Below are 23,412 nucleotides of genomic sequence, written 5' to 3'. Positions count from 1 at the left end.
ATGAATGTTTAACAAGACTGCTGCATAGTTCACCTCAATGCAAGCCTCCAGCTCTGAGCTGAATTATTAACCACTGCAAGCCTGGTCCAAATTCCTACTGAGATTACATTTATAGGGCTACGCTCAGCAAAGTGCTGAGAAACAACAGAAGTTGAAATTCAAGAAATCCCTGATGTAACTACACCCTCCACAAGTAATAGAGGAGACACATATGGGACAACAACACAAAGTACAACAGGGTGATCCACACATCCACTGTATATGATATCAGTGATTCATTACAGTAACAAAGTGAGATTTACAGTATGGTTCAGACAACATTTCATATTTATGGATCAAATGTTTCTCGCTTTGTGCTTCAACGCAGAGAAAAAACAATAGACAAAGACAATGGCACCCATTCATTTTAAATGAGTGCTGTAAGACGCTGAGCAACTGAGAACAGAGCAACAGTGAGCAGAGGCGTCTCAGTGACAGTGAGTTGAGTTAAATTAAACTTGATGCTAATGGCAGCGATGTGATCCATCAATGGCCATATGAGGGGCCGAAGTCCCCATCTTTTGTTCTCCCACTGTAAAACATCACATTGTTGTTGTTGGTTTCATATAAGAAAGAGCTCATGTGGTTGTTGCTGCTTTCCCTGGGGAATCCAAGGTGACCCCTGCCTGTTGTTATATCACTAAGAGGATGGAGGGAGTGATAATGCTTTTTTTTAAATGATCATATTAGCAAAGAACCTGGACTATAACATCATCTGTCAATACAGCCTAAATCAATGCCTATTTATATTTATCTGCAATTTTGTGCTTCTAAAATTGTACATGGTTTTTGTTTTACATTCTCCACAATATTGGCAGCAATACCAAGAAATAACAGGAGGTACAAAGGCTACAAATGATGCTGCCCCCGCCACAAACCCTGCTGCGTGGCTTTTATACTAGCTCATATTTTCAAACAATATAACTCGCATTTAATGTAACAAGAAAAAAAAGGCATTTAGGATTCGCACCAACAAATGCAGTTGGCAGAGGGTAATGTTATCTCAGGCGTCTTCAGGATGTTGGGGTTACTGCGTTGTAAACTGAAGTGTAATCTAATCGGTAAAGAGCAGGGCAAAGCTGCAGCAATTAGCCTAAACTCTGATCGCATCCAGGAACAGCTTCTACACAGTGAGGAAACACTGCACAATTCATATGTATACTTATAAGGTTGTTGTTTTTTCTTTTCTGCATAATTTATAATAATTTTGTGTATTTTTATCTTGCTCATTCATACAAGCCGTACTTTTATTTGTTTTTCATGACCACCCACATTGCAATATCTCTGACCAAACATGTATAGGTTTTTTCTCTATTTAAATAACATTTTGTATATAACAACATATCTTTGTTTTATATATATATTTTTTGTACATTGTAAATTCTTTATATCGCTTCTTCACGTATCCTGTACTGTTTGCTACTATTACAAGTGAATTTCAAACACGTGGGATCAATAAAAGGTCTTACAGTATGTCTGATGTCTTATATGCTGTCTTTTCCTGCAAGGTAATCGCTCATTGATCATAATCAAGGTAAAAGTTCAAAATAATTGTGCTATTGATTCAAAATTGTATTGCCTAGCCCTATTTATTACTATTTTTTGTGCCACTCTCCACACCACACACACACACACACACACACACACCTGTGACCATCTGCACAGGCTGGACCACTGCAATCTTCTGGCATTCACATTTTACCTGCAGCTTCACAAGAATTGCATTTGGAGTGAAATGGGGGGAGGCCATGCTGCACATAATGAACAGAACTCACACCATATGTAGCAGTTATGAAGTCCAGATTAGAATGGGCAAACCAAGAGTTGCCCTGATTGGCAGCTGCATTGATAAACAGCTCTCTAATAGGCTGTGGATAGGAACATCCCATCCATGACTGACTCTGACAGCTATCCTGCTCTGCTTCAAAGCAACACATCCAATCTCCTCACTCTTGCACCAGGCCTCATTTCCACCACCTGCCTTAGAGGAAAGTCATGGATGGCAGCCATCTCAGCCTCCAAACCAGCCACGACACCCACCCTCTTTCTTTGGTGCGGCGACACGTGTAGTATCGTAACAGTTTGGTCTGTTAACATTCTGCGTTGCCTTCACATCGTAATTGCTCAATCTGTCTGAGAAAGTGATAGTAAATGAATTCAGTGCGTCACCTCTGTTGACTTGGAAAGGCCTGGGCAGAGTGGCTTCTTTTGTGCGTGTGGGAGAGGGCAGCGAGGTGATGGAGCGAGAGGCCAGTGCGGTATGGTAAGAAATCAAATACACCGACATGTTGTTCATAAACCACACATGCTCCGCTTGGTACACTGCTGGAACCCCTTGTAGTGGGAGCATGAAATACAGTCAGCTTCCCCAGGCGCTGGTACTAGCAAGAGATGTTAGTGGCTGGCCTTCTTCATCAAACAGCAGCACAGCATATACTGTACAAAAGGAATTGCAGTGCTTTGGAAATATTCACTGTATAGATAGAGCCACAATTTGCAGTATGTGCTATTGTTGATGTATAAGTAGTTGGATTACAATGTTCTGTGATGGACTGATGTGGGTCGGGCTGTTCTCATTCACGGTTGTATAAGCATGGTATATATAATTAACTATATATTTATAATACATAAGAAAGCTATAAGTTGTGTTCACTTCATCATGTGTGAAACCGTGGAATAATTATTGTTGCCTCTAAGGATTAACTGCTGATGCATGTGCTGCACAAGATCTTAATAGTGGCAATGTATTATTAAGGAGTAAAATATTGTGTTCTCTACCTTGTTCTTTGCCTCTAATGATTAGAGCAAGGGAACTGAAAAAGTTGCTAGTGTTTCTGGAGTGGACTTACTTGTTGGTATGCAGTGGAAACAGCATTGACTGACCATGTAACATAAGCAGATATAAAAAATAAATCATCTACAGACATTTTCTGTCATACTTAGAGGTGCATCTCCACAAACAAATAACAGAGAAAAAAAAGTTTTTTTCCTCCAATTAGCATTCAGTAAAAATATATTGGTTTCTATTTCTATTAATCTGTTATATTTCTGTTATTATATGATATTATAATTTCCTTTAGTATCCTAGTGTCTGAATGTTTAGTTAATCCATCCTCTCTGCTCTTGGATCTGTTCCACCTATTATAAAATACAATCCATTGCAATATTGTGACATTACAACCGCTATCATATGCAAATGTAAGGTGTAGAATTTCACAACATAGCTCTCACCTCATTCTCTTTTTTTTTCTAACGTAAAAACAACAAAACTCTATCGATATGTCCACAGGACTTCAAAAGATGAAATATTGAAAGGTATAATCTTTCTCTGACCAGTGTAGCACAACCTAAATGTCAAAATATCCACACTTGAACCAGTGTGAGCAACACAGTTGAGTATTTTCACCTGCAGGTATTAGTTTTTTTTTCCTCATCCCATGCCTCACCTGCAGACAGTTTGCTTGTTACAGAGTCGAGGAGGGGAAACGGATTCCTCAGCCAGGTGAGCTGGGGCAGGAGGGTGGTTAAAATCTCTGCCCCGCTCGATAAAATGTACTGATCTCTGGGAGTAAAAGTCTGAATCTACAGCCATGAAAAGTTCCCAAACAACTGTGCAATTCTATAACTGCTGTGAATTCGAGAGTTCGAGGACATAAAAATGGAAACAGCTGAGAAAATACTGAGCAACTATGAGCCAATAACAAACACAACAACATGCAGCTTGTGGGGTTTTTGTCTGCCTTGACTTCAAACCTAATAATAACGCTCTCCCTTTAAGTTGACATGATGTTCTTTATAGACTTAAGAGTGGACAGATCAGATCCACACCTGGGACTGAATACTCTGGGTCAGCCAGCAAAAAAAACTTTTGGTGGGTGACAATAACAGGTTTTTTTTTAACACTTAATTGTATCTGATTTTGGCAACAGATCACTGCTGTGTTGTAGAGATGGGTAGATAAGGAGAAAAATACACCAATGAAATGGAGAGTACCTGAAATAGAGTAAAAACAGATGAAACTGTGGAAAGAGCTAAGTGGTTGCTTTCCATCTACTGTATGATTGGTTTGTTTTAAGGATATGCCACAGTTTGACTTCTCATGAATTTTATGCGGTTGAATACTTCAAGATGCTACTGACCAGTTAATCAGTGTTGGTTTTTGTTTTTGGGGAAACAAACTCACAAGTCGTTTGTTCAGTCTTTGTAGGTTTCTGGTATCAACAGATTTGAATGTGGCTAAGATTAGACACAAACACATCTAATTCAAGGTTTTGTACCACAGAAGCTGCCTGCACTGTGTGATTTGCAGATTTGTTTAATTTCTGTTGCTCGTAGCAACACCTACTGTAGTTTCAGAGACAAAAGCAGGAGAAGCACATTCGTCCATGCTGGTCAACACGCAGTTCTACTCCTCTGCTCTGTTTTAATCACACGTAGAGCTGATCGTTATAGTTACACACGAAGCTCATGAGTGCTTTTGATGTGTTCCTGGATAAGTGGGGCGTCATGTCTTCTGCAACAATGAAGTTAAAAAGACCAACGGCTTGTGTGATGATCTACGAGGAGGGGCTTCTCTGCCTGCGTTTATCTCATCCTCTGTCTCGCTCTGCTTAGACACTCAGATTTACTAACTTATTAATCAAAGGTGCCGGAACAGTTGATATTAATATTAATCAAAACTCGGCCCACTTTAACCCCTGGTTGTGTATAATTGTAATTTGTAGGAGACAGGGATGCAATGGAAGAGATGTGCAAGAATAAATTGCAAGTTCAAGTTTCAAGGCAACTGAGTCATAGGCTTCAGCTGTCAGGTTAAACAAATCAAGTGGATGCTTTCCAAAGTTTGTCTTTTTACTTGCTATCCTTCCACTGCAGCCCAGTGTGGTAACACTGTCCCAGAGTGACGCAAAGAGCGAATTAAGTGAGCGCAGGTTTTGAAAGAACTATTGTTTGACGAACCAAAGAAGCTGTGGTCACAATGGAAAAGAATCCAAGTTATTCTTGTAAGCGTGAACATATCACAACCAAGAACCTGCTGTTGATACTGTCTGTCAGGCTGGCAAGGTCATTTGACAAAGGCTTAAGGAAGAATCAAGCATCTCTGGTTTTTACGGTTTGAGTTCAGTGTTGTGCTTGTCAGAAACTGAAAGTACCTCTTCATCTTCTTCTTTCTGTGCCACATGGCCTCAGTAAAATCGAAATGTAAACCAAGGGTGAAGGGAATGAGGTATTTTTTGAAACCCTCACTTGTTAAAGACGAACCCTTGCAATTATTAGAGAGTTTTCATGCTGTGACTTTAATTTGGTTTCAATTAAATTCAAACCCACAAGCATTTTGCAAATAAAGTTTAGGCAAATCAGTCCTTGACTAAGAATGGAGCAAGGACACAAGTATAAGCACACTTATTTATTTATTTGCACTTTTAGCAGAAGAAGGCAGAACTTACAAAAAGGCCAATTAACTGAGTTTAGCAACTATAATACAACTTTTTAGGAGACATTTTAATGAGTGAAGCAGAAAAATCCTGGAGAAATGTTAAGAGTGCCTGCTGCTTGGTGCATATCAATCAGCCGTCAGATGCTGTGTGATGTACGCACGTGTGAGTCAGCGTGGCACGGAAGGAACAGTCAAATACTGTTGCACATTTTTACCCACTACTACAAAATCATCACAGTGAGCTATGTCAACTATTCTTGGATATTGCAGAGTTTGGTCTCTACTTTTTTATTAACACACATACTGTATATTACAGTAGTTTACTCTCTAAATGCCTTTGCTGAACCATTTTTCTGTTACATTTGTTCTTCTATTGTATTCATTATTGATTAATTTAAGTTTATCTTCCAGTGTTTTGGCCAGCTAACAGTGCAACAACTACAATGAGCTTCCCTTTTACTATCATTTATGGTTAAAAAAAAAAAAAAAAAGAGAGAGAAAAAAAGAAGAAGCAACAAATCTTTATAAGCTCAAACCAGTGAATATTTGCAGATTGCAGGCTAATTCACTGTTCATCAATTGACCATTTTTTGGTTGCCATTTCATATCTATAGAGCCTTTTAATTGCCATTTCAGCAGTCAGTTTAGTGCAAGCTACGTTAGCCCATATAATAGCTATGGGTACGATGTGTTGCTAACACAGACCTCTAAGTAAACTGTGGAGTGTGGGCGAGTTGTTGGTGTTATGCACTTCAGTTAGACTGTTACCCCTGTGAAGTATATCATGTTTCCTTGAGTGGTTGCTCTGTTGTAACTCTTAAGGGACAGTGTAACTAATTTGACAGCTGGTTTACTTTTGTGCACCCACTGTTCTTGTACTTATTCATTATTTACAAAACCTTCTGTGTAACTCTTGTTTATGGTATCTACAAGGCCAAGCAAGGCTGGAGCTCTTCAGGATTCTACTGAATAGACGTAGACGTAGGGGAAGATGTATCCTTCGACAGAGCTGGTTGGGTTCAGACATCTCAGAAACGCTATGTGGAATGCAATAGAGAAGTTACCTTGGTTGGTTGGTTGGTGGCCTCAGCAAAAGTGAGAGAGAGAGTGACTGAGAGACAACTGTCCCCACCAATGCTTACCCTCCCTTGACTTGAGTTTCATATTTTGATGTTTCATTCAAGAGACACTGACGGTTTGATAACTGAAGTGTTGATAAATGCTAAGACTAACCATATTTTCATTCATTTTATGCTATAAATCCTGCAGGTGTTTATTAACTTGATGAATGAATATGTAAATTAATCTTGACAGTATTTGATATTATCATTGTATAGAAGGAGGCTAAGCTAAAGTAACAGTATATCAACATAATGAACTAATTTGATTTTAAACCTAAGGGTTGTATGTGTATGTAGTTTATAGCTGTGTTTTTGGCAAGGGTATATAGGGTTAGCGTTCGGTTTCAGCAGTTAGGGTTATCTTTTTCTGACAATGGCAATTGTCATTTTTCATATTAGCATAATTTTTCTGTTTAAATAATACAGTAACAGTTGATTAGTTTTGAGTACCACCCTCTGTAATCACAGATGGTATCAATTTTTCTTTTGCACATTCACTGAATAATTCACAAGTGTTTTGGTGCACTGTCTCCGAAGATGATTATAAAAGACTTCACGTTTTGAGGGGAGGGAAAAAATGTTTGCAGCTACATAATGTGAAATGTTCCTTGACTGACCACAAAGTCATTGAGCTTGTATTGCTATCACTGATTCAATAGCACATGATTGATGCAGCAGGGGGGTGGGTACATTTTGGCTGGGTCTTGTATGCTGAGACAAACATAATTGGCAGTACTTAGGGGTTGGAACATAGACAGCAAGGGTTCTCATCTTTGTTCCGGCACTTGGGACTTGCTCTGGTTGCTGGAGGCACCTGCACACTGCGAGATGGGATCTGCATGTTACGCCATCCTGGTGAAGCTAATTACTGGCAGGTGGAAAGAAGTGGCAGGTGAAGCTATGCTTCATGGAGGTAGCACATTTTATCTAGTTTTCTAGTGTTACTACTTCTCAGCATGGTTTACCTATGTGTCAAAAACCATTTTCAACCTGTATAGCAGCAAGTTGTCTCTTTTTTAACTCACTTTTTCTTTTGACCCAACTTGCCTTCTACAAAGAAGAAGCAGGATTAAGTGTTGGCATATGCCCTATAGCAAATGTCATCTCGCATGTCTTGTCATCAAAGAATACGCAGCGGATCAAGGCATTTGTCATTTGCCAGTATATTCCTGTTATGAAAACTTCCATCACAGGTATATACTCATAGATTCTGCTCATCGCTGTGCTGAGATTTAGTCCATCAGCTATTCCCTAAATGTCTGACATTCATATCCGTATCCATTTGACAGCTTTGAAGGAAGAAAAAAAAAGTTTTTTGATGATAATCAGGGGTGAGTATAAGACAGCAAATTTTTAGATTCTGGACATCCTTAAATTATTCTACTTGTGCATATTCAAGGCTAAATGAGGGCTGATATGAAAAGCAGAGATAGAGGAAAGCATGATCTGCGATTCTGATACCTTCGTGCTGCAGACCCTGAGGCCGCTGCTCCTATGCCTTCCAGTGGGAGGCAGATAGAGTCATCATTAGAAAAGGCTTGAGAGTCGGAATCAAACAGAGCAGGAGAGAAGGAGAGAGAGAAATAACAGGTTTCAACTCAACTCCCTGCTCTCACTGATTCTCTTTGAACTCACAGCCAATTTTGCATGCTCGCGCAGACCTACGCCTCTAAGCCAGAAGAGCCCAGCGCTTCCGACATCTAACCCCTGTGCTCAACCTGTGGAGCCGACTCCCGCTCAACTGCCGGCTTCAGAACAATGGCCAAAGTTGAGGGAGAGAAGTTGACGCACTCCTTAGCTCCAGTAATCACCTGTGGCATATGCCTCTTTTTCTCTGCTGCCTGTGTGAAACAGTTTTAGCCTGAAGAGAAGCAGCTCTACAGCACTAAGCGCAGCAAAGCACAGTTTGACGAAATATGTCGAATGGCAAGTGGGAATGCACTATGATTTTTAATACTGAAACCAGGCCATACAAATAGTAATAGCTCACATTTTATTTCATACACTGGTTTTATACACAAAGTAAAGTGCCATTTTTCTGCCAATGGACTGATTCCTCACATGCTTGCTCTCTCAACAAGGTGAAGAAACAATGAAAGATAACATTAATGAGAAAACAGATTATACGAAATGCACTCCTATTAATTGATCTTCCCTTTCCACCATTAAACCCCTGTGTCCACCAGCTGTTGAAGTTTCTGTCTTGTGCGTTAATCGTCATTGATTTGTTAAGTGACTTATTTTCTTTTTAATTATTTTCATGTCTTTCATGACTACACTTACTATTCATTTGTATCCCTGCACTCTTTGCTCTGTTTACTGTACTAGTTTCCTAGTCTTATTTTTGTTTCATGTATTATAATTATATCTGTGCATTACATTTTTAATTTAATTTAATTCATGATATATGGCCTTTGCATTGTATCTTTTTTCTGTTACAGTAGCTGCTGTAGCAGTTTCCCTTTTGGATGAATAAAACACTCCCATCTTTTTTATCTACACTATCTGTGTCTATGCAGGATGTGATTTCTTTTAACACATTTTCCTTTGATTTCCAATCTGAGTTCAGTTAATGAAATATAGAAAGCTTCAGGCATGTATCCAGCAAACCCAACCAGATCATCACTATTGAACTTTCTCTCAATTTTTACAGGTTAGGAGACAGAAACTCTCAGCCAAGGTCAGGAAATGATTCTGATTATGAACATTGACTTATGTAAATTACGATGTTCAGGATTGTGTGATGTAGCAGTAATTATTATTAACATCTAACTGCAAAGACCATGTGTGTGTATTGTGCAGTGAAACAGCTACATGTAACCTGGTTCTTCATGACAGTTTTCATTCATCAGCCCTGTCCAGGTTATTGATATGCACCCCAAATACCTCAATTGCTTCATCAATAACCTTATACAATAAGCAGCAGATTGCTCACCTCCACCGCCCAACAAAGCTGTCCTGCACACTCCTACTGTCTCCTTCTTCTTGTCGTCACAGATGTATCCTAGGAGAGATGAATGAGAGACGGTCCTGGAAGTGGCACAGCCCAGAGTTGGATCTCAAATTAGAGGAGCTGAGAATGAACAAGAGAGGTGACAGCACAGATCCCTGAGTCATCCCTGTGTAAGTCTAACACTGCTCCAAAGCTGAATGAAACACCACCTCTCTGAGAGGAAGTCATTTATTTCATGGTTAATGCACCTCTTCAGCTTCTAGAGCCATGCTCATAATGAATCCGTTGCTCACTGAATTCTGATTTACTGCTCATGTCCTGCCTTGGTAGGTATTGTTAAGACCGTAAGACTGCGTTATTTTTGTCCAATATCTTGTAGCAGCCTTAGAGGTCATGGTCTTTAACTGCATAAGCAAAGCCACACTAACCCGGGATATCCCTGCAGATTTACAGCTGCACTGAATAAAATTATTATGACTGGTAAATGAATGGGCATGCTGTGTCCATTCTGGCATCTGTTTGATAAGTTTTTGTTGTAGTCTTTTTGTCGCGTCAGTCGTGTAGTTGCATACGTGTAAACTGTGGATGAAAGTGACCTCCACAGTCCTTAGTAACGTAACGTTATATTTACTGCAGCTTGTGAGCATGTTTAGTCCATAAATCTGTTACACTGAAGGTAAAGTTATCAACCGAGGCATAATATTACTGAAGTGCATGTTGAAGTTTGCTGCTGCCTATTAGTGCCAACTGCTCGAGCAGCTATATCACCTTCTGAGGAGGAGATATTTATTTGCTGATGAAAGTTGCAGTGCATTTCATCATAGGTTTTGTTTTTTAAAGGCCAGTGTTTACGCAGTTGTAACGATTATTGTCCAACAGAGTTTTTAAGACCAAATTAACACCGGGGGTACGAAGTGTGTCCTTAGTATCTCATCGTTGCACACGAACTATAGCAATAACACACAGCAATTTCTTTTTTATTTGGGTTTTCAGTCTCATTAAAGGGTTTAAATGGGCTTACCTTTGCATTGATGCTGTAGCCACGTTGCCCTGCAGCTTTGTCCAACCATTTCTAATTAAATGGTTTATAAACTACAGTATGTCGGTTCTTTATAAGGATTGTTATAACTGAAGCTAGATCAGAGCAAATCAGATACATACAGCGCCGTATGTGATGGATTGTGGATTATATACCTGAATGAGAGTGGTGTGGAGTCGAGCAAGCCAGATTCAGTGCGATTGAACTGTTCACGATGTTATTCCATCAGCTTTCACCTGCAGTGTTAATGTAGCTCAGGACAGGGAGGCCTGAGGTTGTTAAATTATACCTGTTGAGAAAGAGGTTTCACTCTACCTGTTTCCCTCTGCCGTTGAGGAAGGAATCCATGCTTATAATTAGAATATAATTGCTGTAACATACTGAGTGTGCAGTAGAAATGTGTCCATACTTTATTTAAGCTTTATATAAGCTGAACCGACTTCACTTTGTGTGCATGTTTGCTTGGGAATGAAGGTGAAGCACCTCAAGCTGCAATATCTAAGATGTCAATTAGAAATGCCATGCTCGCAAGTGCATGACCAAACCAAACCCTCAATGTATTTAAAGGAAGACAGGAGATAAAATGGGACCTGCCTCAGCAACAGTGTACACTGAGCATAATTCTTCAGACTTTTTTGGCCCACGCTCTACTGTATTCCTGCTATAGGTGCTCCATTTTTCACTTGATATGGTCTTTAAGAGAACAGCCTTGGCAAATATTTTAGTTGCTGTGGCTGAGTTACTGCTGGATGTTGGCAAATCCCCATTCATGAATCACTTTTAGCGTGAATCCATGTACTGTTGAATTAAGTACATGCCACCAAAAAACAAAATCTTTGCTTACATCGATGTTGTAAATTGTGGTGACCAAAACTCTAAGGTGCAGTGAGCTAATCTGAAAAACAAGCAATACATTTTACATGACTAATTATAATATAATCACAAAAACAAGCCCCCAGTTAATGATTATTTTCATTATTTATCACTTTTCCATTCAAATTTCAGGGTATAGAAAAAAATGCACAGCACAGCTTTCCATATAGGCTAAGTTGACATTTGCTTTTTTTTTTCCTATTCCCCTTTCCTACTCTCCAAAAACAGAAGAATATCACTTGACTGTCACAAAAGACTATGTCTGTACATATAATGTTGGTATATTGATATGTTTGTCTACATCACATAATAGTAAAAAAAAAAAAGAGAACATTTTCACATTTCAGAGGCAGGAAGAAGAACATTCAAAAGTGATAACTAGATTTGGGGTGCGAGTTCTGCTCATTAACACATTGAAAAAGAAATCTAGAAATAGTTTGTTACATTAAGCATTTAAGAAAATTCACATCTCCCAATGACTCATTGTAGAAGCCTCAGCTTGACGCTCTTATCATTCCCTCATTGTAATCCACATCGACAAAAAAAAACCCTACCCTAACCCTAACGATGCAAATATTAATCCAAGTGGAAGCGAGAGAGAGAGAGAGAGAGAGAGAAACTGTGGCTCCACTCCATGCTTGCCTGACCGAATGACTCATTAGGTAACCACACCCACACTGATGCTTATCCATCAAATACAAATTAAATATACACAATTAGAAAGCCACAACATACTCTCAAATATTACAAAAGTGATGTATATAAAAAAAATTAACCTTTTGAATTATCCACACACATATTCTAAGTGCAGTGAATTCAAATATAAACTCATTACTTACTGTAAATATGAACTGTCATCATTTTAATCTGTAATTACTGTAAATAGTTATATCTATCAGAATAAACATTAATGACCATTTGACATACTGTACTTGAATTATTATCCAAATATTAATTAACTAAAATTGCATTAAGGCTTTGACAATTGTAACATAATATAGGATAATATAATATTTATGATACCATATTTTCAAAACTAGCATTACCAGTAGTGATAAAGTTCACTTAATGCTGGCATCATCATGCAGACACTGTCTCAGTTTGTCCTTGTGACTTACATCAATAGCTAAATACACGAGCAGCAGAGTGGGTCAGACAGTGGCAGACACAAGTATTGCTCACCGCCGACACAAAGGCGTGCTGTGTGGCATCCATTTGACTTTCTTTTCTGTCAAAGAAGGCAAACATCTGGGCGATAGAACATCCACTCTGTCCTCTCTATAGACCTCCACCCACATGTAGAGCGTCTCCTTACTTTTCAGACATGGCGTGTAGTGAAAGGAAGCCTCTGTTACAAATGGTGCTATTAAGTGCCCTCAATGGAGGATTTTTAAGTAGCCTTGTGGTAATGATAGCTTCCACCTTCTCCCTCTGCTCTCTCGCTCGCTCTCTTGTGCTTTTGCTTCCTTCTCTGTCTTTTTCTTAGCTCCAACCGACCCTGAGAGCACTAAAAGACACTTGTCTCCTCATCTCTTTTCAACGAGAGAGAAAAGAAGATGACTTCTCTCTCTTATTCTACCCCCTTCTGCATATCTTAGGCACTTTTAAAAGGTGGCTTTCAGAATTTAGCTGGGCCGTTTTGTATTCAGCCAGACCAGCTTATGGTAGGGATGAATGCAGATCAGTGCTTCTACTTGAGAATGTTTGATACATCCAAAAATCCCTCGTAGAAATGATTACGGATTCTGAGGGAATCTCGGGCCCTGTTTGAATAGGGCGAGCTGTAGGCTGATTCCACTGCTAAGAAGAACAGAGGAGATCAGCCTTCATTGTCAGGCCTGACAAGATTAAGCCAACTCAAAAAGCTGATCAAACCGAGCGAGATTCTGCGTGGCGAGGCGAGAAGTGGTGGCATAGGTGGCTGCGCTGAGGTGTAAACAGAGTTCTGACATTGACAGGGACACTCCATCTCACCCTGCAGGGCCAGACAGAGGCCACACAACCCCCCCACTGCCCCCACGCCCACCCCGACTCCCTCCCATCTTACAGCACCCATAACCACCTTGTGAGGAGACGCGATGACCATGAAATCCTTATCTCCCTCACTTCAGCACCGGCAGATACGGCTACACAGTGGCATGGCCACAGTAAAATAAGTGGCAGTCAGGTTTTATCTGTCTGCAAAGGAATGAATCAACGGCTTCTGTTTCATTTTCTGCAAAAGTGATCATTATCTTTAACCTCATTATTCTGGCGGGCCTATATGTGTGTTTCCTGAGAAATTTCCCTCACCTCAGTTGCAGAGCATTTTTTTTCCTTGCTCTGTTAATAACTGTCGCCTGGTAATGAATGTGGTTATTAAAGGAACAGCTGTACAGAATGGTACAAACATAAATCGGCATTTTTGCTGCAGCAGACAACCCATTTAATAGCGTAACAGATAAATACATCTCATTTGAAATGTCACCTCATGCACCCCTCACCCATCTTCAGTTATTCTGTTTTATGTGTGGTCTCTTATGACCAGCCATGCTAGTTGATTATAACATTAGAAGAGTTGCCTGCTCAGCAGTCAAAAGTATTACAGCTTCCACTACTGTAACAGCCATGTGTCTTCCTCTCGACATTTTCATCTCCTATGCAAATACAGACCCAATGGAGCCAGTAATCATTCATCAGGAAACTGTCTCCAAATGGTAACTGCTTCTGTCCTGCTCATTCATTATTCATCACCATGGACAGTGCAGGCAGCAAGAGGCTCCACGAGCACCACACACAGTCAGCCTCATTCCACTGTTTATCTCTCTCCCTCCAAGTATTGAAATAAGGGAAAAGTCCGATGTTCACTCACTTAGCTCACTGTTGAGTGTCAGAAGTGAGGCTGTGTAGCTTGGTTCACTTCTCCGCCCGTGGTATTGATAAAACACCTTGCCCACTGCTGATACTCCTGTTCATTACTATGTTTAATGAGAAACCTCTGCATACACGGCACACGGAAACACAGTGAATGCACGTTTAGCAAATAAGAGGGAAATGTATTTAGGAGGAGCTAGAGGCAGAGTTTCATCACAAAATGTGACAGGCAATGTGACGGGTAAGAAACGCCCTCATAAAACAGCGCAATATACAAACACCTTGGTGAAAACTCATTTATATCCATAGTTTCTCTCCTGCTATCATGTGCAGTGTTTAATTCAAATTACACAGAAGCAGCACAAACATCAAACCAACATGTTAACCTAGCAAAGGAAGAAAAATGATCTTCCTTGGATGCAGCAGCACTGTGCTACTGTGTCTTTCTGGCGTCTCGTCTCGATCCCTGCAGGAGTTTTCTGTCTCTGTATTAATAACCACTTCAAAGCGAATACGCTCCTCTGAATGTGTTGTGCATGCATTTAGAGGTCTATCTTACTCTGTTATGATCCCCTGCAGCAGACTACATGTAAACATACCAAAGGCAAGTGCGCGCCGACCTGCTGGTTCTAGTCTGTCAGCATGGAAGTCAGCTGTCTGGGTTTTTAGCTTGATTTGTTAGCAAGAGCCCATGCTTGTGATGGATGGTTTCCACTTGCAGAATTCACTGAGGCCATTGAGCGAGGCTCCTTGTCACCATTCAAGTGAATGCAAAAGCCTGTACATTACCATGAAGTCATAGATTGGAAAATTTTAAATTTACTTTGCTAATGGAACATAACGAGAAATATTATGAGTTCTGTTTTCAGGTCGGCTGATGAGCTAAATTTACAGTAGTTGACTTTTGCCCTATGGCGACAACTCCAGCAGGGGATGCCAGGAGTTTTAGTTTTCAGCTGTGAGGGTTTTGTGAAGTTTATAGAAAGGGCCTGGGTACATCCCCTCTAGTCTGTCATCATACTTAAGTGGAGCATTGTCTAGGCCCTGCAGCTCCCCCAGATAAAACTGCCAGTGGTGCAATTTCCCCAAGACCCCTCAGGGCCCATAATTCTCTTTGTAGGTTGTCTGACAATTTGCTAAGCAGTTGAGTCAGGGACACAGGAAGACTGACAAGTGCTAGAGCTCACAGACTGTACGCTCGATACGAGGTTCTGCAGATAATTCTGCAAGGTTATATGAACCATTTAAATTTCATATTTCACATAGAGCAGCGAAAACCGAAATATAGAACTCTCATTTCTGGATTTGACAAGCACTCAACAGTGCACAGACAAGCAAACACATGGGAAGTCTTCAAAATTCAAATAACACACAAACATGGCTGTTCTTTCAGGGAGCAAATATTTGTTTAGCAGTGATCATCAAAAGAAAAGAAAATCCCACTGATATTCAGTGTGAGCCCGAGGAGCCAGAAGGCAAAAGAGGAAAAGAGTTTTGAGTCCCACTCTATCTAGTACTGGTGCTTTCTGGGCAACCCAGATTTAGTGCATCACGTGCGTTAATCACCCTGCCAAGTGTAAAAATTGCACCAAAGGAGGGTGGCGTCTCTAAGCTAGAATGACATACATTCAGCACGCATGAGACGCTTCGACTGATGTACTACTGTACATGGAGGGAGCCAAGCCCTGTAATGATGCTCAATGTTCCTCTCCACTTGTCATGTTGCAGACATGATTATGAGGGAAGTTTTTTATTTTTTTCCAGAGTGTTTTTTCTCAAGCCATCTGTAATGCTGAAAAACTATCACTATGCTGTTCACAAGGACACCAGTTACAGTGAAAAGTTAAATTTATGCAAAAATCTGTTGTGCTGCCAGTAAAGAACTTTATATTTGTGGTGACTTGTGTGTGTATGTGTGTCGTGTGTGTGTATAAAACTGAGGGGAAGACAAGGACAGCAAGAGACAGTCATAAAATCTTTTTTTTTTTTCATATTGGTACAGTTACCCATGGAAGTAAAAATCATATTTCCAATCTTTTTCACATTTTCCCCCTCACAGTAAACCATTCACAATCAACCTATAATTGATTGTAAGAATGAAATTGCCCGTTACAATCTGGGATAGAATTGCCGGAGGGATGGCAAGAGGGAACTAAATAACGAATGAGGGGACAGGATGAAAGACACTGCTTTAATTCACCACAACTGATTTGATAATAAAACCCGAGCCCATTTCACACTATAGCCAATTATGTCTTCAGTGAGTTCTGCCATCATGGCTGTTGAAGTGTTATGCCTCACAATCAACTCAGACGCATATTCAAAACCTGTGTGCTATCTGTCATTCCCAATATACCTGTATTGTAAAAATAACTTTGACGTATACAATATCACAGAAATGAAATGCACACGCTTTCATACACATAATTAAACAGCAAACTATAATTATAATAGTACACTACATTATTATGAGTTGTCAAAACAGTTTAAAGCACCTTGCACTTTGAAACTTTTGTTTTTACAGTGAGCTCCCTTCTAGTTTTGAAATGCAAAACACATAAGAGGGTTCCAAGGTGACATGAAGTATGAGTCAATTCTTCATGTGAAGTAAGTAATTAATTAGGATGTCAAATCCAAGGAGCATCCTTGCCTTCATTTTTCTTCTTAATTGGGGAATAATTTGGAATTTGGAGAGGCGGCAGATCACATGTAATGAAGATTGACACCTGTTATTTCTCCCTGTCCTCACCACCCACCACAGCGTACAGTTTATTAATGGCCATGCCCTTCTGTAAGGTTACATACACACGCTTCCTCAGAGCTCGCTGCGCAGTCACAAGGGTCACGTCCCGATAGACAGCCACGATTGGTGGGCTGCTGAGCGCCACCCTTCAGGGCAGACCTGGATGACAGAACATGACTGCTCTCTTGGGCTTGACTGCTCATATCCCACATAACAGCTGTCCCTCCCAGAGTGATGGCTTCATTTCGACTGCAGCAATTCCTCCTGGAAGCCTCCTCAACGGTATAGCCCCCCTGAAAGTAATATCAGCGTTAACATATGTCAAAAGGTCAAGTACGTGTGTTTTCACCTTTCACACAGCACACTTGGGCTGTGATCAGCTCACCCCGAAATTAGAGCTCCTGTCTGGATGTGGAGGAAAGATTAATTGCCCTCTACAGTCTGGCTGTACTTAATCGTACGTTCTCGATGCGTGGCTATGTGAGATTAGGTTGCACTAAGCCACTAAGCGCTTGGTGTACCCAGAGAGAGGGACTTGTGTAAGAGCATGCACACATAATGTAAAACACTGAAATGCACACAGCTCTGCGGGTGAGTGCCCAAATGTACACAGACTGAAAGTGAACAAATGCACATGTAAACGAATCCTAGACACACACACATACACACACTCAGACAGGTGCTAAACCAACCGCCAAATGTCAATCTTCAATCCAGAGCAATTCACCAGAGACACAGATTCGAGCTGAGTTGTCACAGGACAGAGAATCTTAATCAAACCTGAGCTTGTCAGTCCACTGCTCACCTTTCTTTTTTTTCCCCCTCACAAAACCAAATTAAATGTGTGAGGGTGGGAAATCTGGGTGTGTAGTTGTTTGTGTGGTTGTACTTGTCTTTCTGTGGTTGTGTGGACATAATTTGGTTGTTGTTTCTACATTTGGCCGGTCCTTGGACTGTTTGATAGCTTTTAATGTTCAGGGTAAAATTTGTGTTAGGTCAGGATGAGAGTTGGGGTTAAGGTCAATATTTATTTGTAATGGTTAGGGTTAATATAGTGGCCAGGGAATGTATTATATCAACGACTATATTAAAACCAATGTGTGGAATCCAATACAATGCAATACAATATCTTTATTGCCGTTGCACTTTGTCCTACAGCTAAATTTGTTGTGCAGCCCCTAAAACGGTTCGTTTAACATTCCACACATCCACGTACACACAAAGACACACACACTTAGAAACACACACCTGTAATATAACAATAAAAAAAGATTAATAAACAAGTAATAAAATATGTAATAAAAAATAGAATTGGTATATCAGAAGCTACCATTGTATGAATGCTATTGCACCATATAAAAACATCATTACACATCATACAGATTTATACATGTTATTGCTCATTTCTACAGTGTATGGAAATGCTATCCCAGTTGTAAGTGTTGAGGTATGGGGTGTTATAATGATGTTGGGGGAAGGTGGTGGCAGGGGGACAGTGTTTTGTGAAAATTCAACACTGTGTGTGTGCAAATGTGTGCGTAGACTTACTTCTGAAACAAGAGCAACGCGGCTCCATCGAAAGCAGGACTAAATAATCATTGTTTGCGTGTAGCAGATTGGGCAGCTTGAAAGGGTTAAGCATGAGTGGATTAAAACGCCGGCACACATCCGTTTCCATACTCTAATCCTCTTAGTGCCCACTCCTAATACGTTTTTATATCTTCCCTATCTCTCACTGAGGTGAAATATCAGATTAGTTGCCAGGCTTTGACTATATCTTATTACAACCTTATCTAACACTGAGGGGATGTGAGCTTCCAGTTAGGTGGGGCCAGACGCTGTGGTGGGCTCCGACCTCTCTGCTCCTTGTTTCAAAAATGCAGAATTAAGGTTTTAATGTTGCTCTGGTCACTGGGATTAGTCTCTGAAACAGATGATTTGTCCATCATCCTCTGATTTGCTGATGTATAACACTTACTGGCCCTTTTGTTTACAATGTAATGGCAGAAATCTCTTCTTCTCACCAGCGACGTGGCGGTTTAATATGCATTAGTCTGGATGAGGAATGGGAATTGGTCAAGGCAGGTGAAAGTGAATCTATAGCTGGAGCTCTTTGTGAGAAAACAAAGTGCTCTGAGGACCCATCATGCACAGACTTGATGTCTATTGACTCTGACATGTGTAAAACTGTTTGTGCACACACACACAAATGCAGACCATGTAATAATCCACAGCTAGTGTAAATACTGTAAACAAATAGTCTATCAACCTAAGACCTAAATTCAATTTATACACTGCCTCCAGCTGAACTAGATCTCCTACTGCTGAAATCAATCGTGTTCTCACAAAAGTTAATGAAACATATGAGAACGCAGGATTTAAATCAATAATTGTGCTCCTGTGGAAGGTGCCTCTGATGTTATACAGTACAACAGACACTGTCCATATTTTACAGCTGTCTCATACAGACAGGAAAAGCCACAGTCCTGCCATAGACCATAGGCTATGAGGGCACTTAAGCAGTTGTTAATGAGGTTCCCACACAATGGCCACTGGTGCATCCAGTGTAGTGAAGTATTACCACTTGTCATTCACACCAAAAGGTTATTAGGTGCACTTTGACCTGGCGATACGCAGCTGGAACAATGCCAAAGCAGGTCACCTTTACAGAGAACTTGACTTAAAGCTGCAGAGAGAAGACCATGAGTCACTCTCATGTTTTTTCCTGTAGCTCTTTAGATGTGGTCAAGCAGAAACAACCCTCTGCCTCCCAGTGATGACTTAAAGGGATAGTTCACCCAAAATTGAAATTGCACTCATTATCTACTCACCCTCATGTCGACTAAGGGCTGTGAGAAGTTTCAGAGTTATCCGTGGCTTCTCTGAGTTACAGGGGGTCTCGGCGTAGCAGTGCATGTCCATATAACGGTTGCAAATGGATACCAACTGTCTTCGTAACAAAAAGGCAAACCAAAAAACATCCAAATACCTCCATGCTGCTCGTATGTAATGTCCGTCTTGTATTGAAGCCCCGAAATGCGAAAAAAAATTAAATAAGTCTATATTTCAAGCTCGTTTTGTAGCGGAAGCTTCTCAAAGCTCCTCTTCCCAGTTTGTCAAATTTGGACGAACTGGGAAGAGGACAGAAACCTGGTTCGTCCAAATTTGACGAACCGGGAAGAGGAGCTTCAAGAAACAAAACAAGCTTGAAATATAGACTTATTTAATTTTTACTTACATAATTCTTAAATACAAGACAGACATTACATACGAGCAGCATGGAGGTATTTGGATGTTTTTTGGTGTGTCTTTTTGTTACGAAGACAGTTGGTATCCATTTGCAACCATTATATTGACATGCACTGCTACGCCGAGACCCCCTGTAACACAGAGAAGCCACAGATAACTCTGAAACTTCTCCCAGCCCTTAGTCGACATGAGGGTGAGTAGATAATGAGTGAAATTTCAATCTTGGGTGAACTATCGCTTTAACTTCACAAAGGCTCTCAGCAGGAATGGTGATTACTGACAGGTGGCAAATCAAGGCAAAACCTGGAAAATTAGTGGCTAGATAGGATGAAGAGGCAGGAAGGGTCGATAAATGGTTTGTTAAGTATTGAAAGTATATAAATATGCTGTCAGGGCTACAAACTAACTTTTTTTTTCTAGGAGCACAGTGGCACCTAACTTAAAATCTTTAGTTTAGTTTCTAAACTAAGCAAATTTTACTGGATGCACATGCACAAGTAGATGAAAAATGTACTTGCACTGTCTCTGTTTAGGGGCAAAATGCCCCTGTTTAGGGGCAGTGTGGAGCCCTGGCTGTGGCCACCAGGTGCCAACCTGTTTGGACATCTACTGTATAGGAGATTTTGTTAAACAGGATTCTCCACCATCAAAGCACACATTCAGGGAATCTTATGGAAGATTGATGTTCATCCCTCCTGTAGACTTCCTCTGACTTATAGAGTCTATGCCAAGGTGCATTAAAGCCTCTCTGGTGGCCTGTGGAGGCCCAACGCCTTACTTGATGTTGGTTTTTCCTTGTATTTGTCCCTGGTTTGTATCTCACAGTAGCAGGTTCGGAGGCTTAACTGGTCTGCTGCCATGTTGGGGGAAAACATCTTGCTGTTACCACTTAGTTGCCATGTTATTCAGAAATAGTAACATTGCCAGCCTGCTCGCTCCACCCAAGAAAAGGAGCATTACTCATTAACTATTTGCATCACATCAGTTAAATTGTTAATGACCACATTAGCCCTGATATAAGCTAACAGTCAATGCTATATATAGCATATATATAAATGAAGAAATGTCAAGATGGCATTGTAGTCAATGAACAGGAAACTATGAGTCACCTATTCACACATATACAATGCCAAACAATGCACCTTTGACTTACATACTCTGCCTGCAGTACCCTCATACTGTGCCTGCATTGCAGTGCTTTTTCATATCAGCATAGAGAAGGCACCAGTTAATCCACAGGGTTATGATAGTGAAAGTCCTTCTTTATCCACCTTAAGATGATCCTGCTTTTGCAGTCCTGTGCAGCCCAGATATCAGTCAAGAGCCAGGGAGAGAAAAAGTACACGGGTATGCGTTGAATGTACATCCCGAGGTCTGCCAGGGGCCACGACGGCTCACCCACAAAACAGTGTTGGCTTGTTCCACCTTCGTGATCACTGAGAGACGCAGCAGAGGAGGACCCAGGTTGCAGCGCTGACAGCAGTATAAACACATATTGATGGGGAAGTTTAACAGTGTAGCTGCAGGAGAGGCTGGAGGAAGCTGTTTCTCGTGTCTCTGTTGTTTGACTAGAGTTAATAAGGTGGGTAGTGGGAAAAATGGTCCATGTGTGATCGTTGCACACTGCATAATTTAAAAGTACCCCGTGGAGTTTTTGACCGGTAGCAGCACTAAGGAGTTGCTATGAGTGGGTCCCCATTTTGATAGTATTGTGCACTTGCATGAGGATGAAATATACAGAGTGGCTAAAGCAATACAGGCTCTGACTCTGTTCCTCTGATTAATAGTTGGCTGTGGTAATGCACAAAGCAACTTAGCAATCAGTGTTTCCCATTATATATATTTTGCAGCAGCATCAGTGGCGGCTATCTGATGAATTTTCATTGCACCCCTGAAGTTCCTAATATTAAACTTCACACAAGTGCTTCTTTCTTTACTTTTTTTTCATCCATTTGCAGAGTTTGCTCCTTCTAATGTGTAATAAAGCTCATCACTCACCTGAGTCAGAAACTAAAACAGAGTATCAAAGAGGAGCCCCTGCTGCTCTGGACCATATGGAATATCACATTTCTTCAATTCAGATTCACAGTCACAGTCAGTGCTCAGGTCTGTGTGAGTTTTACCTCCAGTGCTGCCATTCAGAGTTCACTTCCACAGTGCATTGATCCCGAACTACATCGTGGAAAATAGCCAGTGCCGAGGGAGCAAGAAGAAAACTGTTGAGTAGCGATTCCAGAGATGTCACCCTTCCTTAAAGAATTGCTGACATCATCTGCATCCCTTGACTTATATAGCTCTCATAAATTCAAATACATGGTTGGTTAAGACACATGAATGAGAAGGAACAACTCAGGTGGAATACAAATAGCGAGGCTTTACTACCAAATCATTAAGCAGTTTCCAGGGAGGCAGAGCACTTGAGTGTGGACATCTCCCTTACTGTCTCTTCCCCCCTCTCTCTCTCTCTCTCTCTCTCTCTCTCTCTTTCTCTCTCTCTCTCTCTGCAGCGTGAGGCTAGCTTTGGGGAAATTACCCATGAATGAAACAACTGTTGACACAAAGAGAATTATTTTTTTGCCCTTGCTCCACTGTACGGGCAGTGGATTATGAAATCCTGTGATCTATCCTCAGTCCTCAGGCCTCGGTAAACATTAGCTGACACATGGGGGAAAGGAATCCCCATTGCCTCAGGGCCAGATTGCCTCCTGCCAAAATAAGCAGTACCACCCCACTACATAGCAAGAGAGATAATGAATCCAGGAGGTGCCAGACAGAGCAATTATCTTAAATATTCAGGTATTAAGGACCTTAGGATGCCTTGGGGTTATATGGAATAAAAGGAGAGCTGAAGGAACATGTGGCTGCAGTGGAGAGATATATAGAATATAACCTCGATAAGTAAGTCAATATATGTAACCTTGGGAATGACTTTCCTCATGCTTTCACACTTTATTTTTGGCAAGTGAAGACTAATCAAGAAGTGGTTGTATCCTAAAGATTAAAGAAACTGCGTTACAAGTTGCTCGCCAACAAGCCTGCCCACACCAAAGAACACATCATCAGTTGTTTGTTCTCCTACCAAATACTGATAAGGACCTCTAGTCT

General features: G+C 40.7%; 1 long non-coding RNA gene across 1 annotated transcript in view; it reads left to right on the top strand.

Moving 5' to 3' along the window:
- Positions 1–23,412, top strand: part of LOC146979515 (uncharacterized) — a 100,589-nt gene that overhangs the window by 74,866 nt on the left and 2,311 nt on the right. The window contains exon 3 of the long non-coding RNA XR_015036883.1: positions 9,595–9,720. This is a non-coding gene — a long non-coding RNA (uncharacterized LOC146979515). The remainder of the gene's footprint in view (positions 1–9,594; positions 9,721–23,412) is intronic.

The sequence above is a fragment of the Trachurus japonicus genome, chromosome 10, assembly GCF_045865225.1.
Source record: "Trachurus japonicus isolate A0001 chromosome 10, Traja_1.0".
Taxonomy (NCBI): Eukaryota; Metazoa; Chordata; class Actinopteri; order Carangiformes; family Carangidae; genus Trachurus; species Trachurus japonicus.
Note: the sequence above shows the minus strand (reverse complement) of the source record. Positions and strands in the feature narration are given on the sequence as shown.